This window comes from Apium graveolens, chromosome 5, assembly GCF_009905375.1.
Source record: "Apium graveolens cultivar Ventura chromosome 5, ASM990537v1, whole genome shotgun sequence".
NCBI lineage: Eukaryota > Viridiplantae > Streptophyta > Magnoliopsida > Apiales > Apiaceae > Apium > Apium graveolens.
In genome coordinates, this window is record NC_133651.1 from 233,619,662 (window position 1) to 233,646,621 (window position 26,960).

Consider the following 26,960-nt stretch of genomic DNA (forward strand, 5'->3'; position numbering starts at 1 on the left):
AGCATGAGGAAGACCGTAGTAAGTAATGAGCCCATTGGAGGCAAGAAGCGAAAAACTGATCTGGAGTATATCGCTAAGGACAAGTATCCTAGAACTGAACAAAACCCTGATTCAACCCCCAAGAAGGGAGGACCTGGGAAAAAGTTCACCGAATACGCTAAGCTGAATGCTCCTAGAAGCCAGATCTTGATGGAAATCGAGAAAGATCGAGATATTCGTTGGCCTAAGCCCTTGAAGGCTGATCCAGCCAAGCTAGATAAGAGCAAGTATTGCAGATTCCACAAAGATGTTGGCCATGACACCGATGAGTGTAGGCAATTAAAAGACGAAATTGAGTTTTTGATTCGGAAAGGAAGATTGAACAAATATACTGGAGAATGAGGGGACATGAATAATAATGGAAGGAAGAACTTTGAAGATCGTAGGAGGGACCAAGACGATCAGGGGCGGAATCCCCAACCTAGAGGGCCGGTTATAAATGCAATTTTTGGAGGGCCGCGACCTCGAGGACCTGTGATAAACACGATCTTTGGAGGTCCAACTGCTGCTGGATTGTCCAAAAATTCCAGAAAGGCATATACTAGAGAGGTTATGCATATTATTGGAGAAGCCCCGAAGAGGGCCAGGACAGAAGTAACATTGGCTTTTGATGATTCTGACTTAGAGGGTGTAAAGTTTCCTTATGACGACCCGCTGGTCATAACACCAATAATAGGAAATAGCCCGGTTAAGAGGGTTCTTGTGCATAATGGTGCTTCTGTAGATATATTGCTCCACGATGCCTTTCTAAGGATGGGGTATAATGACTCCCAGTTGACACCAACCGACATGCCAATATATGGATTTGCTGGAGTAGAATGTCCTGTGGAAGAGATAATCAAATTGCCAACCACCATAGGTACAGAACCAAGGCAAGCAACGCAGATGTTGGATTTCGTGGTAGTAAAGGCTAGTTCAACTTATAATGCTATCATGGGGAGAACAGGGATACATGCCTTTAAGGCAGTCCCCTCTTCCTACCATTCAGTTATGAAGTTTCCCACCCGAAACGGGATTGGAGAAGAGATAGGAGATCAAAAAAATGGCTAGAAGCTGTTATGTGGCCTCTTTGAGGGCAGATGGAGTCAGGGGGCAGGTTCTTCCTATTGAGGATATGGATGTCCGAGAAAATGACAAGAAGAGAGGAAAGCCAGTAGAAGACTTGATTTCGGTTCCTTTAGACCCCTAGAATCCTGAGAGGATGACTTTCATTGGAGCCACATTAGAGGAGCCCCTTAGAGGGAAGTTGGTGAAATTTTTGCAAGAAAATAGTGATGTGTTTGCATGGTCAGCAGCTGATATGCCAGGCATAGACCCGGAATTGATTACTCACAGGTTAAATGTGGATCCAAGCCGGAGGACAGTGAAACAAAAGAAAAGAAATTTTGCCCCGGAAAGACAAGAGGCTATAAAACAGGAAGTAGAAAAGCTCTTAGAGGCTGGTTTCATTGAGGAGATCCAATTTCCAGAGTGGTTAGCAAACCCTGTAATGGTGAGGAAGGCTAATGGAAAGTGGAGGATGTGTATAGACTTTACTGATCTGAATGATGCATGCCCTAAAGACTATTTTCCGCTGCCAAGGATTGATACTTTGATTGATGCCACTGTTGGGCATGAGATGCTGAGTTTCATGGATGGATTTAGCGGATATAATCAGATTAAGATGCACAAGGATGACATTCCAAAGGTATCATTTATCACTGACTTTGGTGTTTATTGTTATCTTGTTATGGCATTTGGTCTTAAGAATGCAGGAGCCACCTATCAAATGTTGGTAAATAAAATTTTTAAGGACCTTATTGGAAAGACTATGGAAGTCTATGTTGATGACATGTTAGTCAAGAGTCTAGTAAAGACTGATCATATAACCCATTTGAGGGAAGTTTTTGAGGTCCTGAGGTACCACAAGATGATGTTGAATCCTACGAAGTGTGCTTTCGGAGTAGGATCTGGAAAATTCTTGGGATTGATGGTCTCAAAGAGAGGAATTGAGGCTAACCCCGATAAAATAAAGGCAATCCTGGACATGGAACCACCAAAAACTGTCAAGGATGTTCAGAAGCTCACAGGAAGGGTAGCTGCGCTAGGACGATTCATCTCCAAGTCAGGAGACAAGTGCTTGTCATTCTTCAAGTCACTAAAGAATATCAAAGACTTTGTATGGAATGAGGAAAACCAGAAGGCATTCGAAGAGTTAAAGAAGTATATGGCTCAGGCCCCGTTGTTGGCCAAACCATCTTTGAATGAAGTTTTATTCTTGTACTTGGCTGTTTCAGAGAGCGCCTTGTGCGCGGTGTTGGTTAAGGAGGAGCTAAAAGTCCAGAAACCCGTGTATTATGTCAGCAAAATTCTGCATGGTGCTGAATTGAATTATTCAACTATTGAGAAATTTGCTCTAGCCTTGGTAATGGCTTCGAGAAAACTGCGTCCTTACTTTCAGGCTCATCAGATTGAGGTGTTAACGAATCAGCCACTGAGAAATATCATTCACAGTCCCAAAGCAAGTGGGAGATTGATTAAGTGGGCAATAGAGTTGGGAGAGTCCGATCTCAAGTATAAGCCACGTATGGCCATTAAAGCCCAGGCACTAGCTGACTTCGTGGTGGAATGTACCATACCCAACCAAGAAGTTGGGGGGCAGGAAGATACCGTACCTCAAAACAAGGGAGTCGATGATAGGGAAAAAGAGAAGGATGATAAGGAGAAAGAATACTGGGTTCTCTATTTTGATGGAGCATCAAAAACAAATTCCAGTGGAGCAGGGTTGGTTTTGCAAAGCCCTGATGGGTTCTCAATTGAGTATGCTATGAAGCTAGACTTCCCAACCACAAATAATGAGGCAGAATATGAAGCCCTGATAGCTGGCCTTGGTCTAGCTGGGACACTTAGAGTCAAAAACTTAAAGGTCCGTGGAGACTCGAAGCTGATCATATCCCAGGTAAAGGGAGAATTTGAGGCAATGGATGATACGATGGCTAAGTATGTCCGCCTAGTAAGGGCTGTGATGACCCAATTTAATGAATGCCATGTTGAACACATTCTAAGGGAAGAAAATACTAAGGCAGATGCGCTATCAAAGTTTGCTTCATCTGAGATAGAAGAAAGTTCAGGAAGTGTGTACTTCCGTGTTTTGAAGACACGAAGCATAGATGTTAAGCTTGTGGCTCCCATAGGCCTGGGGACGTCATGGATTGATCCCATCAAGGCTCACATTCAAACCGGTTGGCTGCCAAGTGATGCAACTGAAGCACGGAAGTTAACTGTTCGAGCACTAAGGTACTCTTTGATAGATGGGATTCTTTACAAAAGATCTTTCGTGGTTCCTTACTTGAGGAGTCTCAGGCCCGATGAGGCACGCTTGGCTCTTGAAGAAGTGCATGAAGGTATTTGTGGACAACACTTGGGGGAAGGGCCTTGGCTCATAAGATAACTCGTCTAGGCTTTTATTGGCCAGAAATGATGGCTGATGCCAAAGAATATGTGAAGAAGTGTGACCGCTGTCAGAAGCATGCACCTGTTGTTAGACAACCTCCCGAGATGCTGACATCTATCAACTCGCCCATTCCCTTTGCTATGTGGGGGATGGATATCCTGGGGCCTTTCCCTATGGCCACGGCATAAAGGAAGTTTCTGATTGTAGCCATTGATTATTTCACCAAGTGGATTGAAGCCAAACTTTTGGCCAAAATCACAACTAAGCAGGTTGCACAATTCCTGTGGGAAAACATTATGTGCCGATATGGAATTCCCCGTATCCTAGTCACTGACAATGGAACATAATTCAACAACGAGGAATTTAAGAAGTATTGTGAAGAAAATGAAATTGAGTTACGGTTCACTTCTGTGGCTCACCCACAAGCCAATGGGCAAGCGGAAGTAGCAAATCGAATAATCCTGGATGGACTAGAGAAGAGGATCGGGAAGTTAAGAAATAATTGGGTGGATGAGATACTTCCGATATTATGGGCCTATAGGACTACCTGTAGAGTCACGACAGGAGCAACTCCCTTCATGTTGGCATATGGGGCAGAAGCAGTAGTTCCGGTAGAGATATCACATTCCTCTCCAAGGATTCAGGCTTTCAATGCAGAAGAAAATGAAGAAGGGCAGAGGTTAGCACTGGATCTAATTGAAGAAGTGCGAGATAAGGCACATGCAAAGATAGTAGAATATCAGAAAAAGTCTTCATTCTACTATAACCTAAGGGTTAAAGAAAGGTTTTTCAAACAAGGTGATCTAGTCTTGAGGAAGTTAGAAGCATCTGGTGTAGGATAAAAAGGGAAGCTTGCCCCAAATTGGGAAGGGCCGTACAGAGTCAAGAGTGTTCAAGGTAGAGGAACCTACAAGCTAGAGACTATGGATAGTTTTGAAGTCCCAAGAACTTGGCATGCACAAAACCCGAAGGTTTACTATGTGTAGGGCAGCTGGATACGATTCTCACTCGTCAGGATGGCGAGTAGGTTGAAAAGCACCTTGAAGCTTTGCTTGCTTAGGATTTATATGTTTTAATTTTATTACGAAGTTTATTAAGACTTGTGTAAGGGACGAATCCCAGACAATTTTATGAAATTCATGAGTTCTTCAAAGTATGTTTGTGGCCTAACAAATAAAAACAAAATGCATTGATGCAAGCATAAAAGGTGATAAATAAAATAGATCGAATAAATATTACAAGAAGTTCGATAAATAAAGCCTCGAAAATAAGACAAGCCACGCAGGGCTGAAAAAGCTCTAAGGAGCTGAGGTACCCTCGGCATCCATATCATCATCCTCTCCGCTCTCGTTGGATGTCTCTGTCGTCCCGGAGGAGGAGGAAGAGCTATCGTCCTCAGCAGGTCTGGAAGAAGACTCGGGAGGAGGAAGGAGTGGATCCTGAGGAACATGATCCGAGACAACTACTCGGGTACGAAACCTCTGTAGCAAAGCCTCGTCATCAGGGCAGACATAGTCCGCCGGGTTAATATCAGGACAAGCCTCGTTCACGGTCCGAAGGGCCGTGTCCCAACCAGTCCTAAAAAACCCGGGAAAGACTGAATCATCCCTAATCCTCATGGATTGGGCAAACTCCTCTGAGTCCAGATAGTTGTCTATAGCTTTATCCTTTTCCGCCCGAAGTACCACCAGCTCGGCGTTAGACTCTCCGAGTTCCTCCTCCTTGCGCTTGAGCTTCTTCTCCAGGGTAGCATACTTCTTCTGTTGCCTCCTAAGGGCATTATCGGCCTTATCAGAAGCCCGCTTCCATGACTCGGCTTGCCTCACAGCGCCTTGAAAATAGGCGTTAGACTGAAACAAAGCAATCAACAAAGTATAAGGCAAGAAAATGCTACAAGAACGAAAGATAAGTTCAAAAGAGAGAAGGCATACCGAAGCCAGAGACTGAGCTCCCATGAGCTTAATCCTCTCAAGGTCAGGGGTGGCCACCACATCAGTAAAGTCCTTGGGAGTCACGCTATGGTAGGACCAATCCCAAGCATGCTTCATGGATCCAACCACGGTATCCCCTCGGCGAAATCCCCAGAGAGGCTGGAAGGCGCCTGTAGCAGCAGCAGCAGGAACAGCAGCAGTGATGGGAGCGTTGTGGCCCTCAGCTACTTCAGTTGAAGCCTCCCCCATAGGCTTCTTGTGTTTTCTCAAGAAGCTAGGCTCCGTGGCCTTCCCTCGGGTGTCCAGGCCTGCAAGGCGAGCTTTTTTCATCCTAGCAGTCTCTTCAATGAGAGGTACATTGTCCTCGTTGATCTCCTTAGCAGCTGCAAAACAAAGCAAAAAACAAAATAAGTGGTGTTAATAATGCATGAAATGAAATAAAGTTAAGAAGGGAAGAAAAATACCCTGTTGAGAAACAGAGGATAGTCCCACGTGAATGAGGGAGAACTCCTCTAAGAGAGTCCAGCTGGTAGTAGTGCCATCATCCTGAGTAAGCCCATTATAAATAATAGTTTCCTCGGGAGTTAAGTGAATGGATTTGAGGCTACCATCGCTAACCTTCCCGAAGGAAGATCGAAAGAGTGTGCCCCAGTCGCCATTCTCCCAACGTAACCCAACGAAACTATTCCTCCAATTTTGATTGTTATCAGGAATGGAGGCGCTGTTAAAGATATGTTTACTTTTGGGCCTTTGCTTAACATAGACCCAACCACAAATGTTGGAAGAGCTATTATAGCACTGAAAGACCTTCCTAAAAACAGCTACAGAAAGAGGAAAGCCCTCCCTAAGGCAGCAGACCATAAAATATAAAATATTCCTCCAAGCATTTGGAGGAAGCTGACACGGGTTGATTTGTAAATCAGCTAAAAGATGAGGAATAAAAGGGTGGAAAGGAAACCTAAGCCCAGCATTAAGGGCCTCAGTGTAAATAAAGAGAGTGTCGGGTCTCCAGTGGCAAGTACGGTCACCATCAGAGACTGGAACTAATCTAAGGGGAGGAAGGACGTTATAACGTGCATTTAGTTTATCGAAATCTATGTTGTGCCAAGTATTGCAATGATTAAAAGAATCGAGATGTGCAGTTGAGGGATATTCATCCCCCTAGTGTTAATCATATCGATTAAAGACATATACGAAGAACGGATCTCGATATCCTTACCTCGTTTTGAAGCCGAGGCTATTTTGGCCGCCCTCTCGGAATTCTTATCAGCCATTAACAAGCTGGAAAAAGCCTGAAGGAGAGGTTGGAAAGCTAAAGGAGCGGATTTGAGAGAGGAGAAGGTTAGAAAGTTTGAGGAAGGAGTAGAGAGGTGAAATGAGAGGTGTGAGGAAATCACACTCTCATCCCACCTTTATATAGCCAAGGAAGGGGATAATGGGCCTTAAAAAGCCCATTTGGGCACAAAAATAAGAAGGTTCTGGAATTATCCAGAGAATTCTAGTAAAAATCAAAAGAAAAACTTGATTTTTTCAAGATTCTGGAAGAATCCAGAAAGATATTAGAAGAGTTTTGGAATTTGGGCTCAGAAATGAGGCCCAATTCTAGAAAAACCTTGAAAAAATCAAGCCCAGTTAAGGGCCCAAGTGTTTAAAAAGCCCAGTTAAAAACAAAAGTTAGCCCAATAAGGGAGGGGCCCAATTAGCTAAAAACCCATTGAAGGGTTGGTCCCAGAAAATTCAGCCCAAATTAAGGGTCCAGGTCAAAATAAATATTCTGAACTCTTGACCCCATTCGATCAGGACTTGCACCAAGATCCTTGCCGAATGCATTGAGGTCGAATTTCCTTCGACCAAGGCTGAAAAAGGGGCTAATTCGGTCAAGAAAAGAATTCTGACCAAAATTCTTGGTCAAAAATACAGGAATAGTTTTTAACCCTGCTTCTTGACCCGGCTCGACCAGAAATCATAAGAATTCCTGATCGAAATACTTGAGGTCGAATAAAATTCGATCAAGGCTTAAAGACAGACTTAATTCGATCAGGATTTAGATCCATTCGACCAAGAAACACAAAGAATTCCTGATCGAAAACATCAAGATCGAAATCCTGTCGACCTGAACAACCAAAGATGGTTAATTCGGTCAAAAAACAAGAATCTTGACCGAAAGGGAAGAAAATCCTAGTAAAAAAAAGTTGGGGGGAGGAAAACCTGGCCGAAATTCGACCAGGATTCCTGATCGAATGTACCCTGCTCGAAATCCAGTCGACCAAGGCATACTGAAGGTTAATTCGACCAGGATCCTGGTCGAATGGATTCCTGGTCGAAATCTGTATAAAAAAAAGGAAAAAGAAGGAAATTCCTTAAAATATTTTCTGAAAAATACTAATATTTTCAGAAATAAGGAATAAATCCAGAAAATTAAGGATAAGTCCCAGAAATTAAGGGAAAAATCCAGAAAATTAAGGATAAATCCCAGAAATTAAGGGAAAAATCCAGAAAATTAAGGATAAATCCCAGAAATTAAGGGAAAAATCCAAAAAATTAGGGGAAAATCCAGAAATTAGGGAAAAATCCAGAAAATCAGGGAAAAATCTAGAAAATGAGGGATAAATCCCAGAAATTAGGGAAAAATCCAGAAATTAGGGAAAATCCAGAAAATGAGGGAAAAGTTCCTGGAAATTAAGATAATTCCTGAATTAAATGAAAAATCGTTGTAAATGTGTAGGTCGCTCCACACTTTACGCAAAAACGAAACCCTGTAAGGGAATGAATAGACTTAACTTCTGCGAAACCTAATCAATGTTTCCCAAAAGTTGGGGGGCAAATGATAGGGATAAATAAATACTGATTGTATAATTAAATATTGCATTAATCGTACAAGGTATGGGCTGCTGGGCCCAATAAGAAGATGTATGACATTCAGACCAGAAAGGTTAACATATCGATCAGGCCTGATGGAACAGATCTGGCCTGATGGAACAAAGAAGGCCCAAAAACCCTGATTATTTATTAATTTCATAATTAAGAAATAAGGGAGAAAAACAGCTATTAAGATAAGTCCTAGTGAGGATATAAATCCTTGTAGATTGGCCTCCAAGGAACCTCATGGGATAAGGAATCAGCTTCCTACTCCTTAGGACTCCTAAGTCTATCTTAAATCAGAGACTTGACCACCAAGTCTCCTATACCAAGTCCAATTCAAGGACTCCCAACATCTATATAAGGGGTCTCACCCCACAGACCAAGAACTACGTTTTTTGACTTGATCCTTAGCAGTCAGCAAGGTACGTAGGCATCTTGTTAAGGCAGATTGAGTCACGAAACACAAGAGCAGTCAAAATCGAGTCTTGAAGCTCACGTTCCTTAGTAATAAATACAACAATTATATATTAGTTTTTAATCCATAACAGTATTGGATCCATGACTGTTCTTATTCTCAGATTATAAACTCTGAAGGCTTTTGTAGACAATGGATATCCCACAAAAATGCCTTCGTCGGCTTTTAGATCAAATTTGGTAAGCTGCTCCGGATGAGGTTTGAGAATAAAATACTTACAACCAAAAATGTGATAGTACTTCAAATTTGGTTTCTTTCCCTTTACCATTTCAAATGGTTTTTTCCATGCATGTTGATCAATGCTCTACTAAGTAGACAAACTTCTGGTTCATCAGATTTTGTGGAGACCCTGGCTTCATATAAACTACCTTGTATTACACCAGTCATTACAATTTTGCCATCGGACTTACTGACAAGTTCATAATGCTCCTCATAAAAGTTCACATGGTAACATCTGTCATAGATTTGACTCACACTGATCAGATTATGCTTGAGTCCTGCAACCAGAGCTATATTTTCAATGATGACATTTCCAACTTTGATTTTGCCATATCCCAAGATTTTTCCTAAGTTGTCATCTCCATAAGAAACACTTGAGCTAGCCTTCTCCTCAAATTCTGATAGCAGGGATTTATAACCAGTCATGTGTCCTGAGCATCCACTTTCCAAGACTAGAGTATTCCTCTTGTTACCCTGCAATCAGTATTTGAAATCAGTTAGTGTTTTAAGGACCCATACTTGCTGTGATCCTTTGTCATTTTTTAAGTTTGTTAATATATGCAGCGGAAGACTTTTTATCAGAGTTTATGTTAACATCCTTACTATCAGTATTTACACATGCAGAAATAGATTTTGCTTTATTTAAAAAAGGTTTATGTTCATAATAATTATAATGCAAACTTTGATACTCTTTACATGTATAAATAGTGTGTCAAACACTACCACAATTAAAATAAGGACTCTGTGGTTTATATCTAACTATTCTATTCCTAAACTCTGATTTGGGAGGAACTGTATTTATCTCTTTATTCTTCCTGCAAGAATTAAAAAGATGATTAGTATTACCACAGTTCAAACAAGTCCTTCTAGGTGCATTGGGAGGACTTACATAATTACCATTCTTATTATCACCTACCTTGCCATTTCTATTTTTCCTAGGCCTTTTCTCTTTGTCTTTCATGTGTAAATCCTTCAGCTTTTGCTTGATCTGTTTCTGAGTCATTAAACTTGTGCGAACATGTTCACTCTTATCAGTAATTAGGTTTGATCTAGGTGTTGAAGTTGAACCTACCTCATTAACTGATTTAACAACATCAGCTCCTAGATTAAACTTAATAGTCTTTAACTGTACCCTGATCAGTTTGACCTTAATATATGTACATACTGGTTTATTTTTCTTAATTTATTTTTCAATTTTCTTATCATAATTAGATCTATCAGCATATCCTAATCCTGATCTCCAACAACCATTCTCTAAAATTTCCTGAGTTATTTTTCATGAGTTAGTATAAAAGTTTAATAACCTCTCTTTCTTTAGCTAACTCCTTTTCTAGATAAGCATACTTTTCTAACAATTTTTCTTTAACATAAACATCATTATCTCTTTCTTTATGAATTTCTAACATGGAAAGTAACTCAATTTCTAGGTATGGACGCAAAACCGTGTATTGAGAGGGATAGACGTGAAGTGTGTACCTGAGAGGGACGGACACAGAAAAGGCCCGAATGCGGCCAGGGTGATAACCGAAAATAAAAAGAGAATCGTCCATCTAGATGTAGAAAAGGTTACTATTTCCATAGTACGACTGATCATCGTATGCAGTGGCTCCAACGAATGTCATATTCTTCCAATTGGAATTGTGATGCAATACCGTAACCCGAGCCTAGGTGCTGGGTTTACCATTAAGGTATTTGCAGCATAATAATCCATTAAAGAATTGTTTTCATAAGAAGGTGTGTATCATCAAGGAAAACTATTTTTGAAGAAAACGTATTTATTATATATGACATTTTACTTGAGTTTATCATATAGTCATTTCATACTGTACATTATTATGCTGGGCATTATAGCTCACTCTTGCTTTCTTTTAAATGACACAACACAACAGATAACTAGTGTGCCAGTGTGGGACTTAGTCGCTTGCAGTCATGGGGAGAATCCCTGGAAGCTTTGTCTCAGGTGGGCTAGAGTATCAGATAGGTATAAAATATCAGTCGTAATTATTGTAACTTCATGTAGAGGTTATGAATAATTGTTTGAGATCCTGTAAAGTACATTTGAGTTTTAATAACAGATGATACTTGTTGTACGTCATTTCTAAGGCTATAACTTGTGGGTGTGCGAGATTGGGGGTCTGTGATATGGAATTATTGGATTATTGAGTTAATGCAGGTTACACCTGATTGAAGGATTACGTGACGACCCAGATTCCTAACCCCAGATTTGGGGGCATTACAGAAATGGTATCAGAGCAATAAGTTATAGTACTTAGAGACGAGAGTGTTAGGAATCTGTCGAGATGCGAGATTGTATAAGAGCTCATATAGAGTTCATTATTAGACAACCGGATGTAGCCCCAATGTGTAGGTTATAATTAAATTTATATTTGAGGTATTAAAGTATGACTAATAGGACCATTGGAGATTATCAGAATGATGAGAAGAAAAATTAGAATCATATATGATTTGGAAAGGATATGGATGTAGGACTCGGAGCTGAGTGTCTAGGGCATTGTGGTAAAGACGATATTACCAACACCATATGTTCATTGTGATAACACAAGTATGGTTACTCGTAGTTCTTTATAGGTTGCCCATGAAGGGGTATCACATGTAAGAACCATAAAGTCTAACTATTAGTGTATAGTTGAGGTTATTGACCCAAACTAGTTGAAGGTGTCATTTTACCAATGAGGATGTGATAGTCGTATTAATCACAAACTCACCAGAGATAGTGTCCAATATACCTTTAAGGATTCTAATTCTATTACGGAATATTTGAATGTAATATAAGAATGTTATCATAAGATGAGTACACTACGTGATATTATTTAGTACGCTTAATATGTAATATTATGATGGTTTAGCTCAGAGATCGAGAGCATCGAGAATTGATGACATGACTACAATTGAATGGCGTAAGATTTCAATGAGCGATAGTTCGATCTTAGAACCTTTTAAAAAAGGATAGACCAGTGAGTCTAGAGCGGATTCTTCGGTAGATATAATGTCAGAGGCTACATATATATACTCGTAGACCTCTAATATATTCTGTAACGTATGTTCAATTACACATACATGCCACTGAACTTATGGACTGCATTGAGATCCCTAAGAGATCTCTTTGATCTGTTCCCAGGGGGAACTGGCCACTTATAGTTAGTAACAGATGTGTGTAGCAGGCAACTATCGGCTTAACAGATGTTTTTGGAATATTTCTGAGTAAGGTCTTCGAGGTAAAACACCGGAATGACAGATATACGTGTGAAAGTCAAGTTAGTAAATGATTTTAAAATGATGTTGAAAGAGAAACTATTTGAAACATGGAATTACGAAGAAGAAGAGGTGGGATCATCCTCAGATGGATAATGACGAGAGTTAGGATAATCAGTGAAATATTTTGACACCTACTCATTGTCATGCTACTCCCTCCAAACTGTTGATCATTCGTATTGCCTTGATAAGTCATATCAGGCAATCCCTTTCGTTCCCTACTTTGAACTTCCGATGTGACCACCTTGAATAGTCTTTCTCCGCATCAGGACTTGTTCAATTCTTTTAGTTAATCCATGAACTTTCATTCATAGATTATGATCTTCTTGTTCAACTCTGAGCTATTTATACTTCATTTCAATTATCCAAGAGATTTTTTATATAAATTTTCCCTCAATTCATCGATGAATATTCATAATGAGTATCTTCAATTGATTCTTCTTTCTTACTTACCCTTCTCAGTCGAGATTGTAAATATCTAACAAATTGTTAAAAACATGGATGATCTAATATCCATATATTCCTTGGGAATCCTTTTCTTCTAATCGGGATGAAATTGTATATTGAACTTTGAAATCATAGTAAGGGTATCAATTTGATATTGGTATTCCGAATTCAATTCTATTTGAGAATATGATAAAGTATGTGAATGAGGACACCTCTTAGTGTACCTTTTTATTTGGCAAGAAATATTTGATAAGAGGCTATCGATTGTTCCGATGCCAAGACCACTCGATTCAGAGTTATATTTGTCTTTCTCGGCCCAAATTTGATAACTCTTTATTTCAAAATCGTCATCCGGGTAGCCACAAATTTCTTTAGTGGTTACGACGTTGAGATTTTTTTCAAACAAACTGAAATATGCCTAGTTGTATATGTTCTCATGAATGACTAGTTAATTGTCCTAACTAGTCGAAAGTTTAATTAATATGACAAAATCCTAGCTAATCATCCTAGCTAGTTGCTATGGGCCAAACCAATTAAGCTGGCCATTTTCTTAGCAGGTTGATAATATTGCTTGATATGGACTAGTTATTATTTTTCCAGTTCCACTTCCAATCAAAATTTTTATTTTTCCATAGTGCATTATATATCAAAATTTAATTATTGATGAAATTTTCAAAGAATGATTTAATTGAGACCTAACTAGGTCGCCCACTCCAACGAGAATTCATACTCAGTTTTATGAAATATTTTGTTCATGAAATGTTCTATTCTTTTGTTTATATAACAAATATCCAATTAAAATCATAAAGTGATTGAATAACAATATACTTCCTTACTTGTTAATCACTGAATACAATTCCTTCTTTCAAAATAGCATTTATTTAAAACTTAAATGGTTAACCTTTGATTGAGGATGTTATTCGATATTTTTTCTATTATTCAAAAAGAAAAGTATTCTTTCAACGTGAAAATCTTATCATTCGTATGATGTTATTATTCAGCAATCATTGCTTTTAATAGATATTCTATATAATATCAAAATATAAAATTCTAAGGACATGGAAGGATAATCCTTGTTGTATTCTTCCTTCCAAGTTATAAATCTTCTGAGTATTGTGACTCTTTTATTCAGAGGTCATTATTTGTTCAGATGTTAGATTTTGAAATCGTGTTAAGATTGTCTAAATTTCATCGATATCGTGAAAATCATTTTTCTAAGGCTAATTGCCTTCCGAACAAAGAGAGGTATAGTTGAGAACCGATTGTTATAATATGAGACTGAAAGCTCAGTGCTATGATGGTGCAATCGAAGCATCGTGATGAGTAATTTGTTTTAAAAAGGGAATACCAAGTTTAGTTATTATCACAAGGATCTTTAACATGGTTATATAAGAACGATAATAGAGATACAACGTGATTAGTGAGGTACGCTTCTGTGAAACACTATCGGGATAAGAACTAATGAATTGGGAAAGACCAATCACGTATAAATTCGAGGAATAAGATATTCAAAAAGTGAAGGTAAGATTAGTAATAACCTCTTGTTAGAAATACTCGGAGATAAAAATAGGATTTTGTATGAAATGTAATGATACATCTACGCAGCTTAAGGACAGTGACAGAAAGCGTCCTAATAATGATCTAGAATAATTGCGATAATGTTCGCACTGAAAGGGACAAGGATTTTCACATATGAGGAAAATTTGGAATTTTTTTTACTTACGCTGGACACGGCGTAGAAGTTTTGGTCAAATTGATCAAGGACCGTGATTGAGAAATCTATTATCATCAAGGAAAGGCCAATGCAGTGGCTGACACTTTAAGTTGGAAAAGATATATTGAGGATGAGAACTCTCAGAATAACTGATGAGAAGGATCGCATGAAGAGAACCTTTTATTACTTAACAAGAAGACTTAAAGATGCCTAAAAACGTAAAAGGATATTGGTCATGACCAAATATGAAAGGGATGTCATTGATTAGACAAGTAAGTACTCGACATGGTTGAAAGTGAAAACAAAAAGGTGAGGATTAAAATTTTGACGATTGCGGCTTGTAAATGACCCAAATGGGAGTAATAGTTTATTATAAATTTTGGAGGAGGATTATCAAGAACCAAGTAAGCCGTCGTGCTATTTTAGGATTTTTAGTAATAGGTTAAAAAACAAAGACCGCTTATTTTACTATGCAAATAATAGATCTCCGCTCTATAAAATTATTATGAACGCGGAAGAGATAATTGGTGATAGAGAGACCCCGTGATATCGCGCCATGCAAGGTTCCAAGATATTTTACGAGAAGGGACGAACAGAGGCACGACTTAGAGTTCTCGAATCGATAAGTAGAATGGGAGGACTATCCAGACCATTGAAGATACGTTTATCAGCTTGCCTTTTATTTGGAACGATTAGGAGAATCGCCTATCATTGACATAAAATTCGTATAGATATACTTACCACGCGAGCATACGGAAAATAGACGCCGATATCCCTCATGAAGGACAACGTAGAAGAATGAAGAATGATATGGTTAGAACTGACTGAAGGCAAGAAAGATCGTACACGCCCTAGAAAGGCCACTAGTAGCAGTTTCCAATAAACGCGAATATGTCTATTGCGCTAGCGAGAATAATGAATACGACCTGGAAGGTATCGTAGTACTATTAATATTATACGAGGAGTGATTAAAGAAATCTGATCGATAGCGGAAGTCGAGCGTTCCACGACTCTAAAAGTGTATCAATCAATTGCGTATGAAATGGTTCTTCCTTTAAGATGGAAATAGGATCTGACGTGCCTTACCTTACTACGGGAAGAAATGTTAAATCTAACGCTAAACGTATAATAGAAGACGAACGTGTAGAAATGCAATGAGGACTTCTTACATAAAATAATTGACAGAGATGATGCGCCAAAATGGGAAAACGTTAAGGAACGAAACACCAGCACTAGTAGGAGCGATGAAGGGGTAAACGAATAAGTTAAAGGATGATTCTAAACACTAGAAGATGCGTTAATCGTCCATATTATAGATTTTTAAAGGAAATGAAGTGACCAGTTGATGTTAATAGAATTACTAACAATAACGAGTTATCATGCGTGTATTGGAACGGCTACAAAGCTTTATACGGAAGAATGAATCGTTCTCCCTTAGGTTGGGAAGAAATTGGTAAGCGGAGGACACCGGACCATAGTTGAGTCTACAGACCAAAGAAATTCCTAGAACTTATCAGAACCCGGCTAGTGGCAGCCCAGGATGAATAATAGAGATATGCAGACTAGATCTATAAAGACGAAAAGTATGAAGTAAAAGACCAAGTATTATTGAAAGTGCCTCCCGGGGAGGGAGTGATAAGATTCGAAAGGGAAAGAATGTTGAACCAAGGATTATTGGACTGGTTGAAATCTTTAAAGGAATAAGAGATTTGGCGTATAAATTAGCAGCAACATCGAACAGTCACCAAGTTTAGAACGAGTACCCGTAAATATATTTGACGGATGAGTGGAAATTTTATGAAGAGATCAAATACTGCAAGGCCAACGTGAGAACTCGAGGTTGTCATGTGAGAAGCATATCCCTGCCTGTTTCGAAACTGATTCCGGGACGGAATCCTTTTAAGGGGGGAAGACTTCAAAAATCTAAATTTTTGACATCAGTAAAAGACCTTTATGAATAGTAATATAATAACTCGAATTTTTGAGACCTTGTAAAACTCTTAACGAATAGTAACCCTGACAGACGGGGAAAACTTTTTAGCCCACACTATGTTGTGCATGGGAAAATGAGTTTCGAAGTTGATATTATAATTATACGTACTAAATGAGTGTATGTAAAGGCTATTAGTTTTCGAAGAAAATGAACATTGAAAAATGACCATATTTACGAATCATCGAGGATTACGAGGATCACCATATAATTATGAATTTAAAACCCTACGGGTTTATATCCAAGGACGATACTTCAAAACATGAGGAATAAATATGAAAGGATTTACGTCGCGAACCGTTTGCGAGAAAGTATTATGAAAACGTTTAAGCGACCGAACGAACGCGTAAACAATTAAATAAACGTAATGCCCTAACTAATCGTGGTAGAAAAGTAACCATGGTTACTTTATTAAATAGTGAGCTAAGGAAGTAGGATGATCAACTAGGGCTAGAAAATAGTTAAGCTAATGGCTAAGCTAATTAGCTTAACTTGTAATCTAAAAAGCCTAGCTAGAATTGTCTAGAGATTTGGAAACAAAAATCAATCCTATGACTTACACTAGAAGAATAAACAAGATATCACAACATTATTGTAAGAAGCAACCAAGATGCAAATAAGGAAGCAACACATTTTCTCTCTCTCTCTCCCACAAAATACCATGTTGATTTTCAAGAACATCATGGAGAGAAAAATTCATATCTCATGTTCTACTCATTCCAAAATCACCAAATTTTAACCAAAGATTCCTCATACCATATACAAGTTACGTTCAAAATTTTATGGCCATTGAATTAGTATAGCATTGTCAAATCCTTGCTCAAAATTGGTGGTGAATAGTAACTTCGAATATCACTAACTTATTTTCTTGATTTTTCATGAAAGTTTAAGGCTCCTAAATCTAGACCAAGGCTTCATCAAGGATCTTAGGACTTTACTAAGTATTAACAAGCTTCAAGGAAGGTATAAACATTCATCCAAACTTTGTTTAAGTTTTAAGTTTCATGAAAAGTAAGGATCTTGGATATAAGTATGTTTTTGGTGATTAATTTTATATTATCTTGATGATTAGTTAATTAGTTTTAAGGTTGATGATTGTTGCCTCAAGAACATGATTTTCTTGAGAGGAGTTAGTGTTGAGATGATGATTTGATGGTTGTTGATGGTGGCATAATAATTTAAGACGTAAACGAAACTCGGATCGTAATCGTAACCTCGTTAAAATGAACAAAACTCAACTTAAGTTTCTGCAGAAGTTCCCAAATTTATAAACTGTAGTTTTCTGAAAAGTGAGACTTGATTATGATAGAAAATGTTATGAGGATTGTTTAGGCGCTTGAATAGCTTGATTCCGATTTATGGATCAAAAGTTATGACCATTTTAGTAAAAGGGATTTACGCGAAAAAACTGCTATAAATTATGAACTTTGTAAATATAAATGATCGACTTAAAAATATTTAAAAATCATGAAATTATGAGCTTCCATAAAAATTTCAAGTAAGTATATTGAGTTTTCAATTTTTTAAAAATGCCGGAGCCGAGGTCGCGCGGAGTACGAATATCAAAAACAACACCCTTTTAGGAAACTGTCACTTCGGGATTTTCACCCCAGTTACCAGAAAACCATTTTTAAATAATGTGTTCTAAATTTTGTCTAGATCACGCACGCGAAAACGGTGTGTCAATTGAGTTAACGGTTTGAGAGACATCAACGTTTTAGTGAAAGCGGTTTGAATAGTAAAACTCCGTAGTTGACCGAACTTTTGAAATGCTTTTCACCTAATTAAATTCATTTTATCAAAATGAAACTTTTAGGATAAATATTACAAGCACTCAAGAAGCTCCTTGAGGTGGTTTCATATTAAAATATTAATTTTAAGATTTATTAAAAATGATAGAGTGCGAGTCGCGTAATAGTAATATTCGGTAAAGTCAATTTTAGAAGACCACTTTGACCGTCCGTTTCGACCAAGGAGTGATACTTATTTCGAGTCGGTCGAATAATGAAAGTTATGAAGTATTGAACTTATTAGAAATATAAGTTGGTGATGAGAGTAGGAATACTGATTAAGATTATGATGTTTGTTGATTAGAAAATCTGAAACGAGAGGAAGTCGGGGAAACGTGTCTTGGACTCCAGGCAAGTTTTCAAACCCTACCTTTTCAGAACTATTGTGTTGTGATTTCTTTTAAATACTGCAATATATGCATGATAAATGTTTTACGGAGATTTATAAATTGTTATATATTGAATCATAAGATATGATAATTTTGGTATAATAAATATTCCGGATTTTAAATGATATATTTAGACCGAGGATTGGTCGGTGTAAGTTTATAAAAACCCGAAAGTATTCCGGATTTGTTATATTTGAGAAATGTTAACGCTAGAGAGTAGCGTGACATGTATATTATAGACTGAGAGTCGGTCAGTATGTATATTATAGTAAAAATCCGGTAATCATCTTGGTGATGTTTTGGACGATCAAAAAGCTGCACTTATTTTATTCCAAGGGACTCGATGTCCACTTGCGAAACATTAAATACCTCGAACTTTTATTGAAATGATTTCCAAAGATCGTATTCCCTCAACTAGATTTAATTACTCGAATAATGGATATTATTTCATTGTTCATTTATTATAGGAGAAGTATTCTTCAACGATTATTTATTTCAAACCCGATTTATTATTAAAGATTAATTTAAATAACTTAAACATAAATTAGTTGAGAAATATTATTTCAAATATTCTTTTAAACTATAATTATTCGAGGTTTAATTATTTAATGATTAATATTTAATTATTAATTATTTATTAAATGATTTATTTATGATTTAAAAATCATAAAATCTGATTTAAAATACTTTCTGATTTTCGGAAAATCATTCAAATAATTTCAGAACGTCGGAGAATATTATCTCGACTTATTTTAATTATTTTGATTATAGTTTCAAAAGAAACTCCCCCTTATATAACAAATATGTTGACAACGGTTAACTCAAATCCTTAGTACTTCCTCCGAAAATTCTCGGAAGTGCATATATATACGTACATATCCAAGTGTACCTATCAACAAGCAATATGCTTGGGGAACAATATAAGTTCCATATATATGATGGGATTCTTACAAAGACAAGGAGGGGTAGACTCCAGTACTTCGTGGACTGGGGAGACTACCAATTTACTACCACATGAGAAGGTATCTTACATACTGATGAACATGTGGAATATGCGTACCTGAGAGGGATGGACGCAAAACCGTGTCTTGAGAGGGATAGACGCGAAGTGTGTACCTGAGAGGGACGGACACAGAAAAGGCCTGAATGCGGCCAGGGTGATAACCGAAAAAAGGGTATCGTCCATCTACACGTAGAAAAGTTTATTATTTCCGTAGTACGACTGATCATCGCATGCGGTGGCTCCAACGAATGTCCTATTCTTCCAATTGGAATTATGATGCACAAATGGAGCTGGTCAAGATTTACGTGACTAATTAGCTGAAAGCCTGACTTTATCATGGGCTTGGGATGCACGGGTTGAAGAATCATAACCCTAGCCTATGTGACTTGTTCCCCAAGAACTACGTGAGGCTTGATCCCAATATATAGGGTACATAGGCACTTGTATGAGACATGAGTCGAAACTTGGTAAAGAATAACAAAAACCCTATTTTTTCTTGAGGAGTCAACATACAAGCTCAGCCACCATCATCTACAACCTTCCTGCGCATTCAAACACCATCATTGATCCTTATTCCGACCATCAACCTCCACAACACTGTTATAAGAAAATTCTCCCTATAATATTTGGTGCTAGAAGGAGGGGGGTTTTCATCTTAGGGAGAAAAGATGACCAAAAAAGGAAATCAGTGGTGACGCCAGGAAGCGGGGGCAAGAAAAAGGACCAAAACGAGGTCGAGCACACGCCTCCAAAGAATCAGGCATCACCGCCACCGACTGTAACCGTGGACAGGCAGGCAGTCATGACTTATCTCGAGGGGCTAGCCGACCAGATGAACAAGATCAATGCCCGGATGTCCAGGGTAGAGGAAAGCTCAGTCCAGAACGCCAAGCATAAGGTACGCCGCTTTAAGGTCTCTCAGCGTAACTGGAAGGGCAAGGGTCCCCAAAAAAGGCCGATCCACAAATTTGATGACGCGGCAACTGAGACCAAGCAGAAGAAAGAGGCATCACTAAAATGGGATGAGATACCCCAGGATTGGGTGGAGCGGGGCAGCCAGATCTCTGAGAGATCAGGGCAAAAACCAACTTCATTTGAGGCGAAGTCGACTAGTGTGCTAGACCGCGTAGGCAAGAAGCTAAGTGAGCATGATCTCAGGCTTAAGTTAAAGAATTGTAAAAAAGAGAGACGAGAAGGAGTCCGAAGATCAGAGAACCCCAAAAAGAAAGCGTACGGGGATTCCTCCACAAAGACGCCAGGGCACCCCACCCAGGAAAGAGGAACAACGAAGAGACAGAGACAATCATGAATGGGATTCATAGGTGCGAGCCGGAGGAGGGGGACGCCATGAGTGACCTCAGGGCTCCCACCACTCGAGTAATGCAAATGGTGACAGGGAAAGAGAAGTCGTTGGAGTGGGAGAACTAAGGAGGATCCTAGAGCAAATGGAGCGGTAAAAGAGGGGTCCCCCGAACTCGACTGCCCCTTTTCCGTTCACGGCTGCTATTCGATCATCTCCCTTACCTCAAGTATTCAGGCACAAATGTAGCGACTGGGAATTTTGCGACGTGATTAACAGAATAAAGTATAATTTTGTGGTGTATTTATAAATTTTGTAATTAAAGAAAGGGTTAAATGGTTTTGTTGGTAAATTCTATTTATTGTATATTAGTAACTGGGAACATAAAATAACCCGTTCCAGTTTGATGAGTCAGCCTAGGGGATAAGCTGTGTTGTCGGGCCGTCAGGTAGAACGGAACCCGTCTTAAAAAGAGATTAAGGTATTTAAATATGAAGTATATATTATTATGTGAAGTAGGAATATTTAAGTGGGTATTATATTCCAGTGATGTGCCAGTTGATATAAAGAGAATGATTGAGAAGCGTAATCGAAAACGCTCAGCGTCGGGCCGCGTTGGGCTCATCATATGTTTACTGTGGGCTTAGACGTTGATACCCATGCCTACTTCACCGCAACTACCATGATCATAGCTGTCCCCACTAGATTCAAAATCTTTAGTTAGATCGCTACCGTTTGGGGGGGTTCGATACAATACAAAACTCCCATGTTATTTGCTACAGGGTCCATCTTTTTGTTCACCATAGGAGGACTCACTGGAATAGTTATGGAAAATTCTGGGCTAGACATTGCTCTACATGATACTTATTATGTGGTTGCGCGAAAAGTGAGTATAATGAAAAAGGGAATTTTTTATGATAAAATGTATTTCGATATGAGTTGTGATATGTGAATACGTGCTATTGATTGATAATATGCTTGATTATGTGCTTTGGTTATTTTTAAATGATTTTAAGGGATTTATTGATTTAAAATAAGGTTTATTGAACCTTTAAATGTTATTATAAAAATTATCCGAGTATGTTTAAAGCGTGAAATTTGTTTTGTTATCTTCAGAATAATCTTAGAGACTTTATAAAAATGATAGATGGATTTATTTCATGATTGGTGTATTTTAAAATAATTTTATGGAGTTAAAATGCTATTTTCAGCATAATCTTGTAAAATCCGTATTAAATCAACCGTTTGCTAAAACATTATTTTAAAAATATGGCTAAAAAGCTAATTTCGAGATCTATGTTCTAAAATTATTATTCTTTGCATTCCCATCTTTTCTGAGAAGAGTTATTCATTATTTAATTTCGTTTTAGAGTGAGAATTAAAGGAAAAGAGAAAAAGGAAATCAAAAGAATGGTGAAAGGACCATCTTACCCTCACCAAATCAATTTATATACTCCCTCCCCTCCCCTTTTCTCATTTTCCACCCGGCCCTTCTCTCTCTCTCTTTTTATTTTCTCTCATCTCTCTCTTCTCTCTCTCTCACTCTCGAAGTCTCTCTCTCTCTCTCTCTCCTCTCGGTACACCCCTCTTCTTCACTTAATTTCTATGGATTCTTCCATAAAACTTTATTATTAATCCATATCTGAGCTTTAAATCTTGTGCATGTGTGTGTAGATGCTTGCATGCGAGTGTGTGCGTGTGTGTTTGTGTTCAGTGATGAACCAAAGGCCGAATTCTTGATTCCTTTGAATGATCAATGTGAGTTTATGTGATTTCAGTGATGATTGTGTATCGCATGTGTTAGTTGCTGTGTTTTTTGGTTTAAAAATCGGAGGTTCAAGGTTGGAAACCCCCGAATAGGGGCACCACCGTGAAACCACCACCACCGGTGATGAACTCCGGTGAACCGGTGGTGAGTAATGATGTATAAACTGAACTCTAGAGAACTAAAACTCAATTTTCTGTAGTTGCATGTGATGTTTCTTTTAAACCCGAATGGTTCTTGATTTTGAAAAGATTAAGTTGATTTTTGTTGATGTAAATGGTTTGTTGTTGATTTTTTTTAGAAATTATTGAATAAATAGATTGAGTTGTGGTTTAAAGATCCAAAGTGATGCATGCATGTTTCGGTTCTTGGAAATTTTGAATGTTCTTGCTTGTTCTTAAGAAATTAAGTTAAATTATGTGCTAAAGTGAATGATTAACCATGTTTAGGTTTTAATTATGTGTTTAAATGGGTTGTACAGATGAAATTGAATTAGTTTGGATGAAATGACTAATGCATGTCAAGTTATAGCTTTGCATGTAAATTTTTAAGTTAAAAATGATTTAAAACGATGAGTGTTGGCTTGATCTCAAGTTTATATGTGATTTTGGTACTTGCATGTCATTGTTTGATTCTTGGATTGTGTTTTGTGTTAAAGCCGAATGGTTTATGGGTGTAAAAGTGGTTGATTTGATTCTAGGATTTCACTAAGTGAATGCACGTAAGGTTACTAAGAATTATTTGGTTATTTGTTGGTTTTGTTTCGAATTATGTGAAATGAAAGGGAGGATTGAGTCATTTTGATATAGGATTGTACAATTGTTATCATAACTCAAGTATAGAGTTTGGATATAAGGATTGTATGATATGTGTTATGGTTGTGTCGTAATATGTGATTCGATGACTATTTGATTTGAAGTATACGAGTATATTTTATAACGTGCTATGTGAATATGATCGAGTATATATACTCTTAGGGTATTGCGATAAGGGGTAATTATTAAACGTTTCGGAAATGTCGAGTGGGAATCTAATTAGGGTTTTGATTTTGGATTATAGATTCAGAGCGTGAAGGCATTCAGGCTAGGAAAGGGAAACGTGTTCTAGGTGGCAGTAGTTGAACCCTTGTAAAACAGGAAAGTGAATTCAGGCAAGTAACTCTGCCTACTTGTATAAGTTGTGTATTGAAAGGATATTGATAATTCCAGGATAGAGTATTGATATTCTAAAATACTTGTGATAACCTGTTATTGATTCTTGAATCCTGATATTGATTCTTGTACCATACCTGTTATTGGTTCCTTGAAACACCCTGATAGTGTTCTTGTAACGACTTGATATGATTATTGTTTAAACCCTCACTGTAAACCTGTTGATTCATACCCTGATTACCTATTCATTCCTGTTGATACTTTGATTTCTTGTTAACCTTATAAGAACCTTTGTGAACTCCCTTGCGTATTATTTTCATAAACTTATATCCTTCCTTTGTATACCTTATCCCGTAGTGATTTCTAAGACTGTTCTGATTCCCAAACTTACGTACTTTGATTGTCCTTTGATCTCAACCATAGTATTGACCTTTGATTACTTTGATTCATTCAATTCCCTTGAATTCTTGAAATTGAACTTAAGAATGATTTTTAATTTGAAAGAGTCTGAATGATTTCATATTCTTGGTAATGATAAAATAAACTTAGTAAAACCTTTATTTTCTAACACAAGATTTTCCAAATGAATTCTTGATGGATTGGATTGAGACGTAAGAGACTAGTGTGTGACGGACCCACATTACTAACTAGCATAAATATGCATAATATTGATTAAACAGTATAATACTACAAATATTTAGAATATAAAAGCTACAAGCCTTAACCACAATCCCCGGATCCACAGAAATGAGTTTGAACAACATCTAACATCTTTTATTATTACAGACCAAAATATCTTAAGTCAAATTACTACCAAGTTCTAAACCCAAAGTTTATACACATTAGGGAACTACCAGTTCCCTACCTGCTCCAACATTTACGGTAGGCATACCCCGAGTCCCCACATGTCTTACGCGCGGTTTGCTTGAAACGAACTATCTTCGGGTTTCACTGAAGGGATAACATCAATAACAATATTAATGACCAAAGGGCTCAGCAAGTGAATAACTGTGTATAACAATCCATCATATGCTCAATAAAATGATAACAGAAGGTAAATCAATCATATGAGTTCTCAAAAAAAAGATCAACTTTTTAATAAGTGAATGGAATTGGAAAATCTGCACGGCGCTATGAGCATTAAGGGGTGATCAGCCCACACTAAAGCTCTGAACCACATAATAAGTGATTCACAATCTTTGAGGATCCTCGGCACACATTGGCCATATAAAACCATCAAGCTCCCCGCTACTGAGGTTTAAAAATTATCACAGTGACTAGCGCCTCAGTCTTAATAGAAAATACCATCCAATTCCTTTTTAATCAATTTATTTCAATTCAAAGGGTTCTTGATCTAGGACAAGATAACAAGTGTATGTATTGTCAAGGTTCAACTGACAGGTTGTCTAAAATGAGGGAATGTTATTAAAATCAGGGTTCCCAAAGGGAATAATTCAAATTTATGAGGGGTTTACGATTCATTTGATATATTAAAGAACTATTATGGGAAATTCATGTGGGTATGAGGTAATATGTGATAAAAAGGGACAATTCAAGTATGAAAGCGATTAGCTAAATCCAAGATCTAATCATTAGGTGATGTCAGGGACAATTTAATTCAATTAAAACTGTAGTCATGCGTTCACAGGGTATTAAATCACGAGAAATAGAGTTTTAGAGGTAAGTTGAGAGTTCACTTGCCTGGACTACGCTTACTGAGTACTTGACTGGAATCGTCTATGGGCTCCTTCCTGGCCTCTTACTTGAACCTATAATAATTAATATCTTCGTCACAACACTTGCTAACTACCCTTTTGCGTATACTATATATATATAGATATCTATATATATATATATAAACATATATATACACTTAACTCAACTAATTAAAAGTAAGATATGCATCACATAATCCACATAACACATAGCAAGAAATGGCATGGCATTTTATCACTTAATTAATAGTACACCTAGATTCTATTTACTACCTTAGTCACTTTAGCAGTTAACCATATAACAAACAATTATCATGAATAATACTCTTAATCCCCCTTTACAGACCTCAACCAAACCTAACTTTAGTAAGGCACACTTGTGCCTCATTTCAAATGACTCACAAATGCAATGCACACTACTTAACGTACCCGAATGTACACATTGGAACCAATTGTGTGCCTTGGCAAAAATATGAATTTCTACCTTGGGCCTTTGCTATATTCTGACTCATATGACTTCTTATGACTTTAAGCTAACTTTAGCAATTGGTTTGACATCAAGGCCTCACACAATACACACATAAATTGCAATGCATCTTACTAAGCTCCTAAATGTGACTCTAATGGTGACTCTCGGGTGTTTTGGTGGAAATAAGGTATCTCCACCTTGGGCCTTCACTCCAAACCAACTCTCAAAGATTATTAAGACTCTAAACTGAATCTCAATGGAATGAATCAAAGTCCTCAGTCAGGCCTCCCTAGGCCCAAGTGGAAGTTGACACAAAACTGCCTCCCCTGATTTCCAAACTGCCCTGTTCTTACCAACTTAATACTCACTTATCTAGTTCATTTATTGATTTTCTTGACTTGATAAGCTTTCTAATACTTCATTAGACTCATATAAACCAGGGCCCAATCAAATCCTAACTTAAAACATTTATAATGACTAAAATGTGGACTTACACCAAATCTACCCTATTCTGGGCTCCTCTCGGTTTTGTGCTAGTGCTCCTACCCAAATTCATGCTTTTATTCAATCTAAAGCTACTGGACTCAAGTACATTCCCAGTCCTAAATCTAATTAGTTCGGTCCTATCAAGGCCTCACCAATTCACACCTAAAACATCCTAAACTTATGATGCAAAAATCTGCCACTAAGTGTTTAATGCATCTCCTTCCACCTTAACTCCCTTCTTATCAACAAAAACCAAGCAACTATTCAACAACCAAGTCCTATAATATACTAATACCTACTTAATTCTAGTATACTAGGTCTAATAACATTTTATTTGACCCAAAAATAATTTATGAGGATCGTTTAGGCGCTTGAATAACTTGATTCCGATTTACGGATCAAAAATTGAGACCGTTTTAGTAAAATGGATTTACGCGAAAAAACTGGTATAAATTATGAACTTTGTAAATATAAATGATCGACTTAAAAATATTTAAAAGTCATAAAAA